The 21,853-nt window shown below is 38.7% G+C and overlaps 1 long non-coding RNA gene across 1 annotated transcript in view; it reads left to right on the plus strand.

The window, feature by feature from the left end:
• Positions 1–3,067: 3,067 nt before the first annotated feature.
• LOC119716932 (uncharacterized) overlaps positions 3,068–21,853 on the plus strand; it is a 63,748-nt gene continuing 44,962 nt past the window's right edge. Inside the window, exon 1 of the long non-coding RNA XR_005265750.2 lies at positions 3,068–3,194. This is a non-coding gene — a long non-coding RNA (uncharacterized lncRNA). The remainder of the gene's footprint in view (positions 3,195–21,853) is intronic.

Below are 21,853 nucleotides of genomic sequence, written 5' to 3' on the forward strand. Positions count from 1 at the left end.
ATCCAGCCCATACTTCATCAGCTTATTTATGAGGTCCATATGGGAGACAGTGTCAAAAAGCTTTTTGAAATCAAGATAGACAATATCTACTGTCCCTTCATCTACCAAGGCAGTCATTTCAGTGTAAAATGTTATCAAGTTGGCTAATCATGACTTCCCTTGGTAAATCCATACTGACTACTCCATATCACCTTCTTGTCCTTCATGCGTCTGGAAACAGTTTCTAGGATTAGCTGCTCATCATTCTCCCAGGGACAGAGGTGAGTCTGACCAGCCTGTAGCTGCTTGAGTCTTCTTTTTTGTCCTTGAAGATAGGAGTGACATTTGCTTTCCTTTAGTTTTCAGGCACCTCTCCCAATTGCCATAGTTTTTCAAAGATTATTGACAGTGACCTTAAATATACATCAATCAATACCAGAAATTGTTGTGTCTGTCCCATTAGGTCCCATGGACTTTCCTCTGACTAGTTTGCTTAAGTATTATCTAATATGATACCCTGAAACCAAGGACAAGTCTTCCCTCTCCCACAATTTCCCCCAGGCTTCTGGATCCTTAGATTTCTAATGACCAGTCTTTCTACTAAAGACTGGAGCAAAAAGGTATTGTGTGTTCCTCAAACTTTTCCATGTCTTGCATCATCAGGACCCTGTCCCCTTCAGCAATGTGATGTTTTCCTTTGTCTTCCTTTTGCCACTTACATACTTACAGAAGCCCTTGTTTCCTCTAGAATCGCTTGCTCGATTCATCTCCAAACGGAGTTTGACTTTCCTAATTGTATCTCTGCATGCTCAGATAGTGTCTCTGTAGTGAAGGCTACCTTCAACCTTCACATCCCCAGTGATGCCTTCTATGTTTATGAGTATGATGAGGTCCAGCAGAGCACTTCTCCTCATTGGTTCTTCTATCGCTTGGGTCAAGTATCCACTGGCAGTAGCACTGGTGATTCCCAGAAGAACATTAAGGAATAATAGTTGGACAGGCATCAGCAGTCTCTCTCCATAACAGCCCACACCTCAGCAAGCAGAAAACTTCTCTAGATGACATGCCAGGTTTGTAGATGTGTACCTTCTTCCCTTGTAAAGGGGAGTTGTCCATTACTATCACTCTTCCTGGGGCTCTGCTATGACTCAGTTGGCTCAGATGCTTTACTAGAAACTCCTCAGCATGGAGGGCAGTGAACCTGCACTATAGCTGCAAGCCTTCAGGTGGATCATTCCTTGAATGACGGAAATCACCAGCTTTCTTACCAGTTTTCCTCCTTCACCTTCCCAGATGTTTGCACTTACTGCTTTGCTAGGGTCAGTCTCGTCCTGTGTCTTCATTGTAGTTGGCATCTGGAGTTCTTAAAGATCCTGTGATCTTTAAAGAGATGTAGTTGGCATCTAGAGTTCTTAAAGATCTTCTTAAAGATCTCCCCTCCCCTCCCCTTCCCAGTAACAGCCTGTTCCTACTTTCACAGACAAATTTAATCCCTTACTTAAATTCAATATTTTTACCAAAAATAAATAAATTTAATTAATCATGACCAGTAACTAAACTGCCATTTTCTTTATTAAAGTCCTGTTATTTCCTCTGCTATCTACAGATTTTTCATTGACCTACTTTCAATTTTTTTCACCAAGAGAAAGACATAAGATTAGTAAGATTGGTCCTCTATTTTATCTCAATAAATTATCATTCAATTTTATATTCATCAAGCCTATTTTTTTCTAATGTAAATGTTAACAGTAAAGCAACAAAAGGCAATGTTTTTCTGACTGAAAACAGCTGATTAACTTTTTTATTTAACATTGATTTTTATTATGTTAACCCTCAGATTTTATTTGTCTGTTATTATAAACAATGTTCACATAATTTTATCGAGTCTTTCTTAGAGTGTGAAGGGCAAGAACTCTATTACAAGACATGTCCAGAAATGCACTACAAAAGTGCAAGATAATTACTGAAATAGTAATTATTCAAGAAACATTAGCCTGGAAGATTTAAAATTAAAATGACCTTAGTAATAGGTCAAATGTTCACTCATATTAATAAGTCACAAGTATATATTTCTGAATATCCCTACTTAGTGGCAGTTTTTGTTTGTTTGTTTGTTTTGTTGTTTTTTGTTGTTGTTGTTGTTGTTGTTTTTTCCCCTCTAAACCTTCTCTCTTAAATCAAAGTGAATAAAATTAAAGGAAAATCCCTGAAAAGAATGAAGCTATTATCAGTCATTGAGCTCATCTGAGTTCATTGGGGACAACAAATAATTCAATCTAATTAATTAGGATGACAGCAAACTGTGTGACACATTTCTTATGGCTGGCTGGTTTAACATTCCAAACCCTCTTGTTGATTAGAACTTGCATGTTTTAAATAGAAAAGGATGTTAGACATCCCATCTGCTGTGTAACAGAGCTTCAGAAAAAAAAAAATACACTGAACTCTTGATAAGTTCACATTGCCAGAACAAGACAAATGCAGCACCTTAATGACACAGTTTCAGTTGTTTCTAAAATTCTGTTCTTTTAATCAAATTATATGGAGAAAAAAACAATCTTACTGTCAACTTGATTCTTTGATCAGTCTGATGTCATATTAATCAATAAAATGTCTCTGGCAAATATCTCTTCTTTTTGAGTGATCATAAGTAAAATTTTGAAACGGAATGCACATTTTGTTTAGAAAGCGCTGTTTGGCAAGTAATGGTATAATGCTGACTACTATGCAGAGCTGTGACTCTAATTATGTGCATATTCTGAAACAAATTTGTTAGAAAGCAGTGTGCTTAAAAATGCATGATTCTATTTCATGCCTCAATACACTTATGTGAAAGTACTTCTAGTATACTTCAAATAGATTTAGCAAATGTATGAAGGGGCAGTATATTGTTCATGAAGTCCATGTTAGAAACAAGTCCAAGTATGTTAGAAACAATTTCTTATAATAAGTTATTTTAACAATAACACATTGGTAATTGTCATGGTTTTGGCTGGGATGGAGTTAATTTTCTTGGTAGAGGCTCACACATTGCTGTGTTTGGGATTTTTGATTGGTGATAACACTCCAATGTTTTTAGTTGCTGCAGAGCAGTGCTTACAAAGAGCCAAGGACTTTTCTGCTTCTTGTGCTGTACTGCCAGCAAGGAGGCTGGGGGTGTACAAGAAGTTGGAAGGAGACACAGACAGGGCAGGTGACCCAAATGGTCCAAAGAGGTAATACATACCATATAATATCATGCTCAGTAATAAAGCTGTGGTAAAGAAGGGAGAGGGTGGGTGGTGGTGGTGGTGAGAATGTCACCTTCAGAATGATGGAGTCACAACTTAATTCCTTGCTTTTCTTTGCTTATGCATGCAGCTTTTGTTTTACCTACTAAACTGTCTTTATCTCAACCCATGAGTTCTTGAACTTTTACCTTTCTGATTCTCTCTACCATCCCATCTGGGGAGAGTGTGTGAGAGACTGTGTGATGCTTAGCTGCCTGCCAGAGTAATATCCATATCCATTTGTGTGTGTTAGCAGAAAATCTGTATGGAAGTATAAATTCTTGAGTACTAATGGGATCAAATTCAGAAATTAAGTATTTCCACACAAAAATTTTTATGATTCTATTGGAAAAGCTATGTTCTTATGGAATTATACTGAGGTTTTGTTGTGGTGGTGGTGGTGGTGTGTTTGTTTTTGTTTTGTTTTGTTTTGTTTTTCTGTTTGCTTGTTTTGATGTATGTGTGCAAATTTCTAAAATAAATTTTTATTTTTCATTGCTTTAAGTAGAAGCCTGTTTCCCACTAGTTTGAGGCCTCTTCCTTGACAACACCTTAAGTGTTCTTTTTGAGAGCTAAGGTGATTATTGATGTATTCATGCATGTCTTACTGAAAAATTAAAATATGGTTTAACAAGTAGTTAAGTAGTTTAAGGTTTTAAGTAGTTTAACACTGAGGACAAGTCAAATTCTTGTGGAACACAAATGCTGTCACAGAATCAATGACTGCAGCTAATAATAACCATGTAAAACACAGAAACTTCACAGCTGGACTAGCATTTTATAGGTCACAATAGAAAGCTTCCCATCACTTCTTTTTTTCTTATTCAAAATTATCTTTTTTAAACTACTTTGTACTTTTTTTGTCAGATATTACTAACTTAGGGTAAAATAAATAAATAATCAAATAAATAAATAAATGCTTGAACTAGAATTGTTCCCCATAACACTTTCTCATATCCATGGTTTAGGTGAATTCAAGACATTGTATTCATTGGGCTTATATTGCAAATGCTCATGCAGGCAGTTGTAACAGGTCTTAAGTTCAATGATCTTTAATCATAATATAAGGTATTTGATAGCAAGTATGTGTTTTAGGTTTACACCACAAAGTTTTGGTAGTGGGTAACTGCAGGAGTGGCCTCCGAGAGAAGAATCCAGCAGCTGCCTCATACCAGAACCAGTTCCAGCTGGCTCCAACAGGGACCTGCTGCTGGCCAGAGCCAAGCCAATGAGTGATGTTGTTTGTGCCCCTAAGAGAGCAAATTTAAGAGAGGGTAAAAAAATTGCTGTGCCACAGCAGCTGGAAAAGAGAGGAATGAGAAAATGTGAGAGAAACAGCTCTGAAGACACCAAGGTCAGTGCAGAAGGAGGGCCGAGGTGCTCTAGGCACAGAGCAGAAGCTCCCCTGCAGCCAGTGGAGAGGCCCCTGGTGGAGCAGGCTGTCCCCCTGCAGCCCATGTGTCCCACATGGAGCAGATCTCCATGCTGCAGCCTGTGTAGGAACCTCCGGTGGAGGAGGTGGATGTGGCCTGGAGGAGGCTGTGGCCCACGGAGAGCCCCCGCAGCAACAGGCCGTGGACCGGAGCTGCAGCCTGTGGAGAGGAGCCCACACACAGGAGCAGGGGTCTGAGGGGAGCCGCTGCCTGTGCAGGATTGCTCAGCAGTTCTGCTCCATGCTGGAGCAGTTTGCTCCTGACGGATGGGCCCCATGGTACAGACACGTGTTGGAGCAGTTCTTGAAGAGCTGCTGCCTGTGGGCAGCCCTTGCAGGCTCAGTTCAAGAAGGACAGCATCCCATGGGAGGAACCCCACGTGGAACAGGGGCAGGGAGTGACCGTGAAGGAGCAGAGGAGACAAAGCATTAGGGACTGACCAAAACCCCCATTCCCTGTTTCCCTGTGTTACTTGAGGGGAGGATGTAGAAGAGGGTGGATGGGCGGAAGGTGTTTTTAGTTTGCTTTTACTTTCTCATTGTGCTAGTCTGCAACCAATGTTTAATATAAATGTAATAAATACAGGCAATAAACTACATTAATTTCCCTATGCTGAGTCTGTTTTGCCTGTGATGATAACTGGTGAGGGATCTCCCTGTCCTTATCTCAACCCTTGAGCCCTTTTCATTCTATTTTCTCCCCTTCTGTATTTGAGGAGGGGGAGTGAGCAGTTGTGGTGGAGCTCAGCTGCATAGCAGGGTAAAACCAGCACAGTGTGCATGTCAGGTTGTTTTCCACTGGTATTTAATTCTTTTTCATGTTATAATATGAATGAGAACACTGATTTATTCTTAATAAACCCTTCTAGTCAGAAGCATTTGGAGTGAGTCAAGCAGATTTGCATGATTTTTTTTTTGTTGTTGTTCTTCTTCTTGCAGCTTGAGAGAGAATTGTTTCCCAGGCTCTTTACTCAGTTCTGTCCCAACATTTAAGCAGCTCACTTCTTTCTTCCCTGATTAGCACTTTTATGTTAAAAGCATATTATTTCCTCAGTTTATTTAAAAATAGCTTTTCCCTCTTTCCTGATCAACTGAAGTAATTATTCAGATCATTCAAACCCTCTGGTTTTATTACAAAGTTCTGTAACATTGTCAATAACAGCCATTGATAGATGTGATAGCATGCATTTTCAGAACAAAATAAGGTGAAGGGTAATAATTATCTTTCTCCCTTTTTCCATGCTGCAGGGACATTGGCTCAGTTGCTTATCCATGCATGCCTGAGCGTACTCTGATCTGAAGTTTCAGATGGCAATGCAACCAGATATTCAGTTCAAGTAACACATCTAAAATTATTCTATTTTATGACTGAAAAATTCATTTTTGTTACCCATTTTGATGATTATTTAAAATGGTGTCTATTGGTGCCTCACGAGTAATTATTTTACTTCCAAGCAAGAACTAACTTCTACTATAGAAAGGGAATGTATGCACAGTTTTTCTTTGCTTACACAAATAAAATCTTCTGCATACATACACAAAATCTTTTCATAGAGAACTGGTTCAGACTGAGTTTCACAGGAAGAAGACTCTTCTTTTTGTTTCTTACTACAAAAAGAGATTCTAAATGTCCTTGCAGACTTGGGAATGCTGTTTCTGGAAAAGATTCTAAAGAAAACAGACGAAAGACTGCTTAACTAAGCACCCTCTGAAACATTATTGTATATGAGAGCTGACAGAAACAGCATCAGAGTAATAAAGGATGTGTTTGAGCAGTTCATAGTACACAGATCACGGCTGCTGTTGCAGATTGTGTATCAGAATAGAGGACAGCACAAGCTTCTACATGTAAGTATTTATGTGAAACCTTCAATATCTTTTTGGTTTAAAAAATACGTGGCATAGTTTACCACATTGGAAAGTTGTTCATCAGATTCCATGGTGATCAACAAATGTGAAAGGACATTTATAGGAAAATAAAATTTCTGTAGTCTTTCCATGAGTTGAAGAAATAAGAGCCTAAGAGCCTAAGGCACTTGAAGTTGGGAGAAGTTTTGAGCCAACAGAAAGACAAAAAAGAATAAATTTAATACTTACAGAAACCATATATGTAGGTAAAAATGCCACATCAAAAGTTCATATAAGTTTATACCAAAAGTTGTAGCCCTAAGATGGCAGTTTTAAGTGATCAGAAGAGTAAATTTCAGACTCTGAGAAGTCTTCTTTACAAACAGCAGTGATGCTATATGAGAGATAAAGGAGATTGGATTTGGCCCATGAATCTAGCCTATACATATCCCTCTGCAAACCTTTCCTACCCTTAAGCAGTTTGACAGTCCCGCCTAACTTGGTATTGTCTGCAAATTTACTGAGGAAGATCAATATCAATATCAATATATCTGATAAGACTGACAAGACTGATCCCCTAGGGGATGCCACTGGTGATGGCCTGGATTGAATTCCATTCACTCTGACTCTTTGAGCCCAGCTATCCAGCCAGTTCTTCACCCACTGAACTGTACATCTGTCCAAGCCATGAGTAGACAGTTTCTCCTAGGGAATGCTGTGGTGTAGTGTCAAATGCTTTACCAGAATCATGATAAAAATTATCCACATAATTCCCCTCATCTACTAAGTGATTCATTTTGTCATAGAAGGAGATCAGGTTAGTCAGGCAGGACCTGCCCTTCATAAACCTATGCTGGCTACTTCTGATCACTTCAAGGTCCCATATGTACCATGTGATGGTACTCAAGATGATCTGCACCACAACCTTCCCTGGGACTGAAGTAAGACTGGCAGTCCTATAATTCACTGGATCCTCCTTCCTATTCTTCTTTTAGATTGGAGTTATATTTACTAACCTCCAGTCAACTGGGATATCCCCTGTCAGCCGGGATTGCTGGTCAGTTATTGAAGTGGCTTGCTGAGTGTTTCCACCAGCTTCTTCAGTACCCTTGAATCCTGTCACCATTTTCCAACTCAGGTGGCTGGGTACCCTGAGAACAATTGGTCTTTCTGATAAAGGTTGAGGAAAAAAAATAAAAATTAAAAAAAATAGGGTATTGACTACCTCAGCCTTATCTTCATCTTTCATCACTACATTTCCCCTGATATCCAATAAAGGATTCTTCTTCTTAATCCTCCTATTGCTGTTGATGTATTTATAAAAACATTTTAATTGTCTTTTATGCTAGCCAAAATGAGTTCCAGTTGGGCTTTGTCCTTTTAATTTTCTCTCTGCACAGCTTGATATAGTCCTCCTGCCCCTTCTTCCAGAGCTCATAAACCCTTTTTATTTCAGAATTCCTGAAGAAACTCTGGTCAGCCTGGCTGGTCTTTTCCTCTACCAGTTCAACTTTTGGGACATTGAGATTGCCTTCTCCTATAGCTCTAAAAATCTTAGAATCCATTCCTGAAGACAACCCAACCATTCTGGGCTCCTTTACCTTTCAGAACCACCTCCCAAGAGACTCTATCAACTATCTCTCTAAATAGGCCTCTGGAAATCCAAGGTAGTGGTTCTCAAAACCACCTTCCTTACTTCACCTATGATCAAAAACTCTCTTATTTCTTTATCACTGTGCCCAAAGCAGCCTCTGACTATTACATCACACCCACAAGTTCTTCCCTGTTTGCAAACAGGGGCACTGAAAACAGTTTGCAAACAAGGTCAAGTGGGGCACTTTCCCTTGTTTGCTCCTTCATGACCTGTGATGAGAAATGATCCTTGACACACTCCTGGAATCTCCTAGACTCTTAATTACATTTTAGATCTGATTGTTACTAAACTTTACCTGTATAGTCTAGTATAGAGAACCTTGGGCTTATGCCTTTCCTAGCAGAACAGTCTAAGCAGTAACTTATAATGTCGCTGTGTAGAAACAAAGCCTAGTACCCAAGGAGGGTACAAGCACATTTTCTATTTGCCAGCTCAGTACATAAATTTTTGCAGATCACTTTTTAGGTATATCTAATTTTCTTCATCTGCTGTGGATTATCCCCTTGAACCACCAAATTTTATCCACTGACTTCATGGAAATAAATAAGATCCATTAAATAAGATTTCTGCCATTTTATGTTCCACAAGCTTTGTATTGAGCTATCAGAACTTGTCAGGGCTTATCTTGGACTGAAGGGGTTTTGGCTTCTTACAACTTTAGTAAAAATTGTCTAGCAGATGGCCTAATTTATTTATTTATGTATGTATGTATGTATGTATTTATTTATTAAACTTAGCCTTCTAAACAAAACCACAACAAATCTATGTAGCCACCAAGGTACATACATGTTAAGCCGTGCTAGGACAGTCTGTTGTTTAACTCCTATCTAAGAGACAATGGACAAAACTTAGCTGGGAACTGAATATAAGGCACCTTACTATATAAAGTGAATCAAAACCAAAAATAAAAGTTCCCCACCACCATTATTTGTCCCCCAGGTGCGCCTCAACCTGGGGGACAAAGCAGTCATTGGTCCCAGCCAGCATGGGTTTGTGAAGGGTAGGTCCTGCCTAACTAACCTGATTTCCTTTTATGATAAGATCACCCGTATGGTGGACCAAGGGAAACCAGCTGATGTGATTTTTTTGGACTTCAGCAAGGCTTTTGACACGGTTTCCCATAGGATCCTACTGGACAAAATGTCCACCATACAGCTAAATAAAAACATCATACGATGGGTGAGCAATTGGCTAACGGGCAGGGCCCAAAGGGTTATGGTGAATGGGGCTGCGTCAGGCTGGCGGGCGGTCACCAGTGGGGTCCCTCAAGGCTCCATTTAAGGACCGGCACTTTTCAATATTTTTATAAATGATCTGGATGTAGGAATAGAAGGTATTTTGAGCAAGTTTGCTGATGACACCAAACTTGGAGGAGTTGTGGACTCGAATGAGGGTGGAAAGGCCTTGCAGAGGGATCTGGATAGGTTGGAGAGCTGGGCGATCGCCAACCGCATGAAGTTCAATAAGAGCAAGTGCCGGGTCCTGCACCTGGGACGGGGAAACCCTGGCTGCACGTACAGACTGGGCGATGAGACGCTGGAGAGCAGCCTAGAAGAGAGGGATCTGGGGGTCGTGGTAGACAACAAGTTGAATATGAGCCAGCAGTGTGCCCTGGCAGCCAGGAGGGCCAACTGTGTCCTGGGGTGCATCAAGCACGGCATCGCTAGTAGGTCGAGGGAGGTGATTGTCCTGCTCTACTCTGCGCTGGTGCGGCCTCACCTCGAGTACTGTGTGCAGTTCTGGGCACCACAGTATAAAAAGGACATGAAACTGTTGGAGAGTGTCCAGAGGAGGGCTACGAAGATGGTGAAAGGCCTGGAGGGGAAGACGTACAAGGAACGGCTGAGGGCACTGGGCCTGTTCAGCCTGCAGAAGAGGAGGCTGAGGGGAGACCTAATCGCAGTCTACAACTTCCTCGTAAGGGGGTGTCGAGAGGCAGGAGACCTTTTCTCCATTAACACCAGTGACAGGACCCGTGGGAACGGGGTTAAGCTGAGGCAGGGGAAATTTAGGCTTGACATCAGGAGGGGGTTCTTCACAGAGAGGGTGGTTGCACACTGGAACAGGCTCCCCAGGGAAGTGGTCACTGCACCGAGCCTGTCTGAATTTAAGAAGAGATTGGACTGTGCACTTAGTCACATGGTCTGAACTTTTGGGTAGACCTGTGCGGTGTCAAGAGTTGGACTTGATGATCCTTAAGGGTCCCTTCCAACTCAGGATATTCTATGATTCTATGATTATCAGATTTCTGGTGATGAACTCTGACTCTGAACCTCCTGCTCCACTTTGCTGAAGAAGGGTTGTTGCCCATGGTCTTAGAGCCCAAACATACACTAAAAGAGGGAAATGACACCAAATAAAACATATAGATGCTAGGAAGATTTCATTTGGCAACTCTGACTGCATTATTATTGATTTTTTTTCTGTGTTTGCTAGACACTTCAGAGTATGAGTGCTGCTGTTGTTATAACTGGACTAATAATAACTGCTTGTTATATTTTGATTATGCAGATAAGACTTTAATTAAATTAACAATAAATTCTTAGCTTTACATGTAAGGTGTGTTCCCGGCACATCTTATGTTGTCCATAACAAAATGTTTAATGCAATGTTGCTTTTCCGTGACATGCACTTCTGGAGCCAAGTCTCTATGTTAACCTCTATTTTTAGGATCTGTGAGGCCTATATCAATCTATGGTGCCATATTGTGTCTCCTAACAAATAATTATTTTTCTTCCCTATTAGCTGCCCTACAATTTATTTCCTGTTATTTCCTATTAGCTGCCCTAATAAAAGTTGTTGATCTACTCGTGAGTCTGTCCTGGCATAAGTAACTGGTGTAGGTACCAGTATTCAGTTCTATCAATGTTTTGAAAACATGTCCAAGAATCTGAAAACATGTTCTCGTGTCATGAAAACATAATGAAGTGCAAGACACCCAATGCTGTAGATTCTGCAGATCTTTATAAAAGCAATTTTATAAAGGGAAAACTAGTCTTCATTTGCTGACTTCAAACAGTTTTGGCTCAGGAAGACTTTTTTGTATTCAGTTTCTGTTTTGCTTGTCTGTGTCTAGGCTATATATCAATGCAACTGTCAAAGGACAAGCTTCTTTCTTCATAAAAATAATTACTGTTAGTAACAACTTTTTATGCAGTGCAGCTGCACAGTGTGGACTACCATGCTATGACTCTGTATTATCTCTATTTCATTGTTCAGCATAAAAGTCAAAAGCACACAGATGAACCATTAAACAAAAGAAATGTGTAATTCTCAATGGAATTCCTTTCAAATTATATCTGAGTAGCTGTTATTGGAATCCTGTTGTGGGGACTTGAAATGAATTCACAAAAATCCACAAATTACTTTCTCTAGGAGAGAGTATTGACTAGTGGTTAGATGAAAAGCTTGCAAGAACTAGATGATTCATTAATTACCATTTGCAACTGTCCTAAGATTCTAGCATAAATTTTTTCACTATGAAAGTGATAAGTATTTCTATTTTCTGAAATTCTGCTTTGCACAGAAGGCCAATATAAAACCATTGGTGTCCTATTTACAGGCTGTTTTGAGAACACTAAGAGTACTGACTCACATTGAAGTTGTTACAGCTTCAGCAGCTGAAGTTGTATCTCCTATACTGGTACACACAGAAAATGTAAGCTCATGTAACTTTAAACTTCTAATTGTACCTTACAAGAAGTCACATTAGCTTGAATTCACTGTGAGCTAATAACATATACTGGAATGAGTAAAACAGTTCTGTATACAGTGGTATACAACCATATAAAACAGTACACTTGTTATTTGGATCCAGATTAAGACACCTCAATTAGGTGTCTATATGTGCTATCCAAGACCCTACCATGATCTGCTGGTCAATATATTAATGGGATCTAAGGAGATATTCCAATAAGAGGACATAAATATCAGATCAACTGGATGGTACACTAATAATTGTATTATCAAAAGGATAATGATTGTATTATCAAAAGTATAATTTAGTAGGAAACACTCAATCACAGACATCTAGTACCATCTGAGATGTTGTTCAATACCCTGAACAGGATATTAGGACCTAATGGTCCTAATGGTCCAGCCTATTTGGACCTAATGGTCCAAAACGGCAAGGGCTTCCTGTAGATTTTGTGTCAGATTAGCCATTCCCACACAGGTGTCTCAAAAACCTTAAGACATCTTAAATGGCACATCTATGAACTGAATCAAACACATAATTGTAAAGCATTAAGTAAAGCATTAAAACAGTAAATTTAGCATGAAGATGCACCTTACATTAATTTGATCAATTGTGAGCCAAATTCTCAAAAATGTTTTAAAAATATGTTTTTGGAGGCTCGCATATATCTTCAATATATATGGCACAATCAAGTAATTTACTTCCTCCTTTAAATTAAAATAAAATTGTATTTTGATTGTGCATATTTTACAACCAAGCTATGAAATCATCCCTGGTCTGAACCATGCTAGGAATTGGATGCTACTAAATGGCCTTTTTTTGCTGAGCTATTTAAATTCTTCCCTTACATGTAGATTTTAGCTAAGACATTGATTTCCCTCCTGCTGGACCCTGCCATGTGCAGGTAGAATTTCAGTGGTGAACTAAAAAACATTGAAATCATTGTAGTTACTCAATTTTTTATTAGCACAGAATGTTTTCCTTTGCAATTAACCCACCCCGTTCCCTCTTTACTAGGTCTCATGGAAGCCTTTAAAGTCATTGAAAAGCAATACTGCCTTATCTCTTTTATCCAACATAGCAGACACTGCACTTTACTTTTCCAAGTAAATGTGTTGTTTTTTCTCCTGGCATGAAAAGCTATGGTTTGTGTATGAAGACTAGACAGCAAGTTGAATATGAGCCAGTAGTGTGCCCTGGCAGCCAGGAAGGCCAACTGTATCCTGGGATGCATCAAGCACAGCATCGCTAGTCGGTCAAGGGAGGTGATTGTCCCACTCTACTCTGTGCTGGTCTGACCTCACCTCAAGTACTGTGTGCAGTTCTGGGCACCACAGTACAAGAAGGACATTAAACTGTTGGAGAGTGTCCAGAGGAGGGCAACGAAGATGGTGAAGGGCCTGGAGGGGAAGACGTATGAGGAGCAGCTGTGGGCACTGGGCCTGTTCAGCCTGGAGAAGACGAGGCTGAGTGGGGACTCATTGCAGTCTACAACATCCTCGCGAGGGGGAGTGGAGAGGCAGGTGACCTATTCTCTGTAAACACCAGTGATAGGACCCACAGGAATGGTGTTAAGCTGAGGCAGGGGAAGTTTAGGCTGGACATCAGGAAGAGGTTCTTCACCGAGAGGGTGGTTGCACACTGGAACAGGCTCCCCAGGGACGTAGTCACTGCACCAAGCCTGTCTGAATTTAAAAAGTGATTGGACTGTGCATTTAGTCACACGGTCTAAACTTTTGGGCAGACCTGTGCGGTGCCAGGAGTTGGACTTGATGATCCTTAAGGGTCCCTTCCAACTCGGGATATTCTATGATTCTGTATGAAAAGGCTCATTAAATAAAAATTAAATATAAAGTTAAGTTAAATAGTTAAAACTTAAATACAAGTTAAATGTTTTTCTACTGTCACCTAAGAAAAAAAAGGGTGAATAGAAAAAAAAGTATTTCTTTCCAGTCTGGGCATATTCATTTTTGTCAATAAAAATGTGGAAAGCAAAGAAAGCTGTAATTCCTCCAAAGTAAGTAAATTAGAAACCCTTTTTAGTCTACTGCAATTGTAGGAGCTAACCTGGACGTCTGAAAAATGTTTGCAGTGAAAGTATAGGAGCATTCCTTCATTAGATGTTGCAATAATTGTGTTCATGGAGGAATAACTTACTTTATTATGCAGCAGTTTCTATCAGCCAATCTATTGAATAAAGAAATGGAAAATAAAACTTTAATTTTTCCTGCTTGAGTGCATCTGAGTGCACAACTTCTTTGAAATTCTCATGAATGTTACAAATTTTTGCCAATTGTCTTTCTAATTGTAGCAGCTTTAATTGTCAGCTCCTGAAACATGCTGAAATAAACATAAACATTGAATATATCTGCAAGGTTTTTCTTCAGATTTGTAATTAGTAATGCATTTAGCTAGGTCGTTATATCTACAGTGGTAGTTCACAACTCTTCTCACCCCTAACCCAGTTTATAGAATGATTCAGAGAAATATCTAGATTGATTTTGAGCATATACCTTATAGCTTTAAAATGAAATAGCCTTCAAGAATAGTATTGTAGACAGAAATAGTTGGAATAAACCAACTATTGTTGGTATTGTGGGTGTAGAACATACCCGTGATTTACATATGCATGTATTTAGACTTTATCAAACTTTTAGCTCCCAAAAGCTCTATTTGTCTCACTGAATGAGTCTGAGCTATCCTTTTCAATGAAGACCACAGGAAAAAAAATCAAATACAAACAAACTAAAAAGAAAGAGATAATGAGCAATGAATTTTTAGTCCATGAAAAACTGTGAAAAACAGTGAAAAACTTTTTAGCAATATTTTAATCTCATCTATTTTTTATGGTCAAAATCTTGGTCATGGGCACAGGAAAGCTGTGGTGGTTTTACCGTGCCGGGCAGCTAAACCCCACAACTGCTCTCTCACTCTCCCTCTTTTTAGATGAGGAGGGGGAGAAGTAAAGCAAAGAACAACTCACGGGTTGAGATAAGGATAATTTAATTAAAGGGAAATAATAATAATAATTAAATAAAGATTATTATGAACTAAACAATTTAACTAAAGGGAAATAAAAAGGGAGAGGGGAAAAGGGAGGGGGAAAGGGAAAATAAAAAGAAGGGAGGAAAACAAACAAATAAAATAAATAAAGGCTATGTGGAAGTGCAGAGGAAAGAAATTACTCTCTACTTCCCACAAATGAGCGATGATTGACCACGTCCTTGAAGCAGGGCCTCAACGCACGTAGCCGGTGTTCGGGAGGAGGACCGATGTTTTCACAACGAGAGCCCACCCTTCCCCTCTTCTTCCTGTTTCCACCTTTTATTGCTGAGTGTGACGTCGCATGGTATGGAATATCCCTTTGGTTGGTTTAGGTCAGCTGCCCTAGTGATGTTTCTCTCCTCACTTTTTGCCCACCCCCTAGGAGGGTTAGAGAGAGGCCCGATGCTGTGCCACTGCTGCTCAGCAGTAGACACAACACTGGTGTGATAACACTGCTGTTCCAACTACAAGTGCAGAGCACAGCACTGTATGGGCTGCTGCAGGGAAAGTTAATATTCCAGCCAGACCCAGTACAAAAACAAACCACGTTGATCAACCCAAACATATTAAAATAACTGAATATTAACAGCCTAATCATTATTAGTACAGACATATTTAATATAGAGAAAAAAAAATAGTTCCATACAAAGTCACATCAGTTGTAATAGTATCGAATATATATCTTAGGTTCTACTCTTTTTTTTTCTGGTATAGTGTTTAGCCTTCCATGACTCCTCTGTTTCCTGAGGTGACTAGCTTCACCCTACTGGTGTGAAAAGGGTGTTATATAATATTAACATCTGTAGTTCCCCCAAAGAATCCATTTATCTCCTGCTCATTCTCTCTCATGTTTCCAGTTCTCTTACCTTCTGGCCTTGGTTCCCAGTCTCAGTCTCTTGTTATAACTATATAGTTTGTTCTCTCCTAAATGCTCCTAGTGTTTTTAACAATAAGTTCAACTTTGCTCAACTCCTTTCTTTATAAGCAACCACAGATATCTTGTCCCTTTCTTTCTTTCTTTCTTTCTTTCTTTCTTTCTTTATTTATTTATTTATTTATTTATGTTCTAGTGGTCTTTTTCCTCCCATTACATTTGAAATTGAAAGCTTTCTTCTCCCTGGTTTTTGAGTACTAGTAAAAAATAAAAGGAAGTCTTTCAATAACAATAAACTTTTTTTTTTCTTCAGTCTTCAAAGCTAGAAAAAAATGTTCAAATTAAAATCTACATTCATTGTTAAACGTCAAGTATCTTTCACAAGACCGTAGATGATATGTTGTATTTGGGTTTACATGACAAGAACTTGGTAGCAGGGAGGTTGTGAAGGTGGGCTCTGTGAGAAGCTGCCCCCTGTTAGATAAGGCCCAGTATCAGATGGCTCCAAAGGGACCCGCTGCTGCCCACAGCCAAACCAATAAGCAATGTTGTTTGCCTCTGTGAGAACAGATTTAAGAAAGGGAAAAAAACTGCTGCACAACAACATCTGGGAGAGTAAGGAATGAGAGAGCAGCCGTGGTGGAGATCAGTTAACCAACTGAGTAAAACCACCAAACATGTAAATGTCATGAAATACTGAGAAGCTGTCAGAAAACAATAACCAAGACAATATAGTTTCACTAGTCTCATTTCTTTAAAAAAAAAAAAAAAATTATAAAAAGTCTGGAACAGAGTAGGAAACATATGAGGAATGCCTGGTACTGAAAAATTCACCCTGCATATTTTATTTGTGCTGAAGCCAAAGCAAAGAAAGAGTCCATAAAAATTTAATAAATGCATAGTAACTAGTACCACCAATCCCTCCTATTTGTGCAGTTTTGAACTAAAAGGACAGTAGAGTCCTCAAAAATAAAAAAAAAAAAATCATCTTCCAGAACTTTCTTTTGATTAGATTTTCCAAGATTCTCTTTTCAAACCATTTTCATTGTATGACTAACCTAGGCTTTGGTTGCAGCCATGATCTCACTAAAGAATCTCTTCATTATTATGTAAACAGCACTATGAACTGGGATACTTGCAGAAGTGAAATAAACCAGTGGCCCAGAGTCAAAACCAGCTCAGTGGCCCTCAAGAAGTACATGAAATGGATAAGATAAGAAATGAAGAATATTTTTTTAGTGGAAAATATAAGGTAGTGTATTTAGTATAACCTCACTGTCTACACGACTTAGTGGTTAACTACAGCTTCAGAGTTAGACTGAGAAGTTAAAATCTTGGTTCCATTGATATCAGTGGTAAGCATTCATAGAAATCAGACCAGGATTTCCACACTACTTATACTCTGAGAGGAAAAAAGAAAATCAATCAGATTTTTAGTAGACATGAGTGATTTTATTATGTTTGAAAAAAACAAATACTTAACTCAAGTGTTTGTTTCTAAGTTTAAAAACACCTTCAGAATGTCTATCATATTTCTGATAATCATTTTCAAACTTAGTTTATTATTAGGCTGTTTATGTTGTGTCTTATACCAGTCACTAGGCAATCTAAAATACTGTCCTACTTCCACTTGAATTAACTTCTCTCAATTACTTTTCTTTTTCTGAAAAAAAAAAAAAAAAAAAAAAAAAAAAGTGTTTACTTTGAAACTCTTACTGATTAATCACAGCCCAGCTCTGACTGCTACATTTTTAAGATTCTGATAAAGCCTTAAAAATCTGAAAGCGGATTTAATCAAACAGATAAAGCTGTCTGAATATTAATTTTATGAATAAAATGTGAAGTAAAAATAATAATTATTATTATTCCATTATAGAGAATAGTTTAAAATAATAAATAAATGAACTTCAAAACAGGTGGGATGTAAACATACCATATAGGCTATATTATATGAACAATGAGATGAAGCTCAGGATAATAACAGAAGGGAGCAGCATAAAAAACAGGAACCCAGCTCTGGATTTGAGGAGTGCTGACTTCAACCTCTTCAGAGATCTGTTTGGAAGAATGCCATGGGAGAAAAAGAGCAATCCAGGGAAATTGTTTGATATTCCCCAGGGAAATTTGTTCCCCAGGGATCAGTATTGGGGTCCATGATCTTTAATATCTTTATCAATGATTTAAATGAGGGAATTGAGTGCACCCTCAGTAAGTTTGCAGACAACACCAAGTTGGGTGGAAGTGTTGAGCTGTGGGAGGGTAGGAAGGCCCTGCAGAGGGACCTGGACAGGTTGGATCAATGGACAGAGGCCAGTGGGATGAGATTCAACATGTCTAAGTGCCAGGTCCTGCACTTTGGTCACAACAACCCCATGCAATGCTACAGGCTTGGGGCAGAGTGGCTGGAAAGCTGTGCAGAGGAAAAGGATCTGATGGTGTTGGTCAATGCTTGCCTGAACATGAGCTGGCAGTGTGCCCAGGTGGCCAAGAAGGCCAACGGCAACCTGGCTTGTATCAGGAATAGTGTAACCAACAGGAACAGGGAGGTGATCACGCTCTGGTGAGGCCACATCCCGAGTACTGTGTTCTGTTTTGGGCCCCTTGATGTCAGGAGGACGTTGAGACCCTGGAGCATGTCCAAAGAAGGGCTATGAAGCTGGTGAAAGGCCTGGAACCCAAGTCCCATGAGGAGCAGCTGGGGGAACTGGGGTTGTTTAATCTGGAGAAGAGGACGCTCAGGGAAGACCTTATTGCTCTCTACAACCACCTGAAAGGAAATAGTGGTGAGCTGAGGTTCAGACACTTCTTGCAAATAACTAGTGATAGGACAAAAGGGAAGAGAGTCAAGTTGTACCAAGGGAGGTTTAGGTTAGAAATCCTTGGTAGAAGAGGACTAGATTAAGGAACCTTAAATGAACTGGATGTTTGCAAATCCAAGCGGCTTGACAGGCCCAAGTGCTGAGGAGGCTGGCAGATGTTATTGTGAGGTCACCCCAATTACCTTGGAAAGACCATGGTGACTGGGAGAGATTCCAGAACACTGGAAGAAAGCAAACATCAGTCCCATCTCTCTTCTTCCTACACAAGAAGGAAGATGCACAGAATTGCAGGCCAGACAACCTCACCTCAGTTCTTGGGAAAGTGTTAGAGATAACCCTGATGGAAAGTATTTCCATGTATGTGAAGGACAAGAAGGTGATTGTGAGTAGTCAGCATGGATTTACAAAGAAAGGAGAAAAACTTTTTAATTAAGCTGGTAGACTTCTGAGGTGACTAGCTTAGTGAACAAAGGGAAGACAGTGGATGTTACTCACTTTGACTTAGTAAAGTCTTTGGCCTTCCTCATTGACAAACTGACAAAGTATGAGTTAGATTAGTGGACAGCGAGGAGGGTTGAAAACTGGCTGAATGGTCAGGCCTAGAAGGTTGTTACCACAGGCACAAAGTCCATATGAAAGCATACAATATGGTTTGTTCAGAAATTGCTTTTCTGCAGTCAGAAGTTTGGGGGAACTCACAGCCATTTCAGTTCTGAACCAAAGAAGAAACCTTGTCCTAAAATACTTATAAATGATAAAACATGCTTGCTACATGCTACATCGCCAGTAGCTCAATGATTCAATATTTTAAAAGTGATGGGGAGAACTGCATATTTAAACCATTTAAACCATAAAAGATGGTTTATGAGTCCATATGGACTCATCTTTACCTCTTTGAAACTTAATTAAAGTTTAATTGTAATTCTCCTGAGAAGTTTCAATTTCAATTTTGATTAGGCATAATTTTCTGATCAAGCAACATTTTCTTGAAGGAAAAAATAACCTATAAATTATCTGTAAACAGATTGAGAATACATTGCTTTTAATCCTACCGTGTTCAAACTTTTCACCCAGTTACCAATTAACACTACCTCACCAGTCAAATTAGAATAAACAAGCCCTAGAATCTCTAGAATTCAAAGGAATTAGCACTCCTTTGTTGATTTAATTTACTGCAAAACTGAGACTTGATTTATTGTTATTCTTACCTGTTAACATAGGAAGCAATGTATAAAAGAAGATTTTTCTGACATATGACACATGAAACAGTTGTTAGAAGAAGAACTGCCATTATGTGTTATGCATCCACTAGGTTTACTTCAGGAGAGAAGTTGCATAAGGGGAGAAGTAGTTCAAAGATTTTTAAAAGGAAGTCACTGATTTAGCAAATTATGGATCAGGACTTAGGAACTTCAGACAGAGAAAGAAAATACCTGGATTAATCCAAGAGAAAATTGTATTTGTACTTTTCTTCAATTTGATAGAGAGGGATAGAATTCTTCATACATTTCTTGAACTTGTATTGATTTTTGCTGGGCTACTGAATATGTTATACTGAGCTCCACTAGCGTCATATAACTAACTTAAATATATGAAATTAAACAAATCATTTTCTCATACAAGGTATTACATCAGAGTTTAAAAACAAAGTTGAAACAATTGACTTTCAGCTCTGCTGTAGAGAGCATTTTCCTCTTCTCATTTAAAATTTTGGCTGAGGCAATAATAGGAAGAACTGAGGGAATAAAGTTGGAAAAAACAGAATATATGGTATCTTTTCTAGTTAGTGCATACTACCTTATTACTCACTGCAATATATTAAATTGATGATACAATTATTTACCACACTGTATATACCCATTAGGCATTTGCTCTGTATTTCATAATTTTCAAAGATTATAATTTTGCACTTTATATTCTAACTTAACATGTAGCTATTTCTTTTTTTTTTTTTTTAATTTCATAACAACTAAATATCTACCAACCATTCAGTCAACCACCTATTCCAGAAGAATGGGAGGATGGAATCAGAAGGGCAAAAGCAAGAAAAGTCATGGGTTGAGATAAAGACATTTTAATAAGTGCAGAAAAAAATAAAAATGAACAGACAAACAAGAAATGTAAAGATAATCACTCACTACCTGCTACCAGCAGATTGATTTCTGACTAGTGTCTGAGGAAAGGCTACGTTGGAAAAGCAGCCTTCTTAGTTCGCCACCTGCACTCCTCCCACCCCCAAGTCTTATTACTGGGCATGACAACAAATGGTATAGAACCTTTGGGTAGTTTGGGTCACCCGTCCCAACTATGTCTCCTCCCAGCCTCTTGCCCATCCTCAGAGTGTAGCCTGTGTTGGGGGCTGGAGTGAGAACCAAACAGCGTTTACGATGTAAGCACAGTTCAACAACAACTGTTAAAACACTGGTGTGTTATCAATACTGTTTTGATCACAAACATAAAACACAGCACCAAATAGACTACTATGAAGAATATTAATTCCATCCCAACCAGGCCCAGTACAATCAAGAAAAATTAATAAAATAAAATAAAATAAAATAAAATAAAATAAAATAAAATAAAAATAAATCAAAACTTAAAGTTATGCTGCTTTTCTATCTTACAATTATGTAATAAGTTGTTTGCATGGAAAACCAAGGCTTTCCTGATACATGAAGTAGTCATCCTTAGTAGCCTTATATAGTGTCTGCATTTTGATGACTGATGAATGCTTTGTGATCTCCAGTAAAGGAAAGATATATAGAGATAGGTTTGTTTTGTTTTGTTTTGTTTTTAATGTAAATTAATTTCTTTAGCATTATGGCCCTTATCTCAAATGCAATGAAGCTATTAACTTGATGTCACGAAGAAAATGTTTTATTGCAGTCAACATATAATACAGCCAAATGTTGCATTAACTGCCATCTGTATCAACATATTTTCAGACAGGTGCAAATGATCAGCTGGCAAAGCTGACAGCCCATCTTCTCATTTTGTTTAGGGAATCTTCTTCACTTTAGTTGAAACTCATTATAGTTTTTCATCTTCCCAAAACTTCAAAAAATGATATTTGTTTTATTCGGTATTTTCAATATCCCCATTTCCTTTTGTATGAGGGGTTCAAATGATATTAAAACTTCTGTATAGGTCACAGAGACATCTAGTCATATTTAATAAGTTTTGTAGAGCAATCCTTGCAAATGGCAGGATGTAGATAAAATTCAGCATATGACAGTTGA

Source organism: Anas platyrhynchos, chromosome 4, assembly GCF_047663525.1.
Source record: "Anas platyrhynchos isolate ZD024472 breed Pekin duck chromosome 4, IASCAAS_PekinDuck_T2T, whole genome shotgun sequence".
Classification (NCBI taxonomy): domain Eukaryota; kingdom Metazoa; phylum Chordata; class Aves; order Anseriformes; family Anatidae; genus Anas; species Anas platyrhynchos.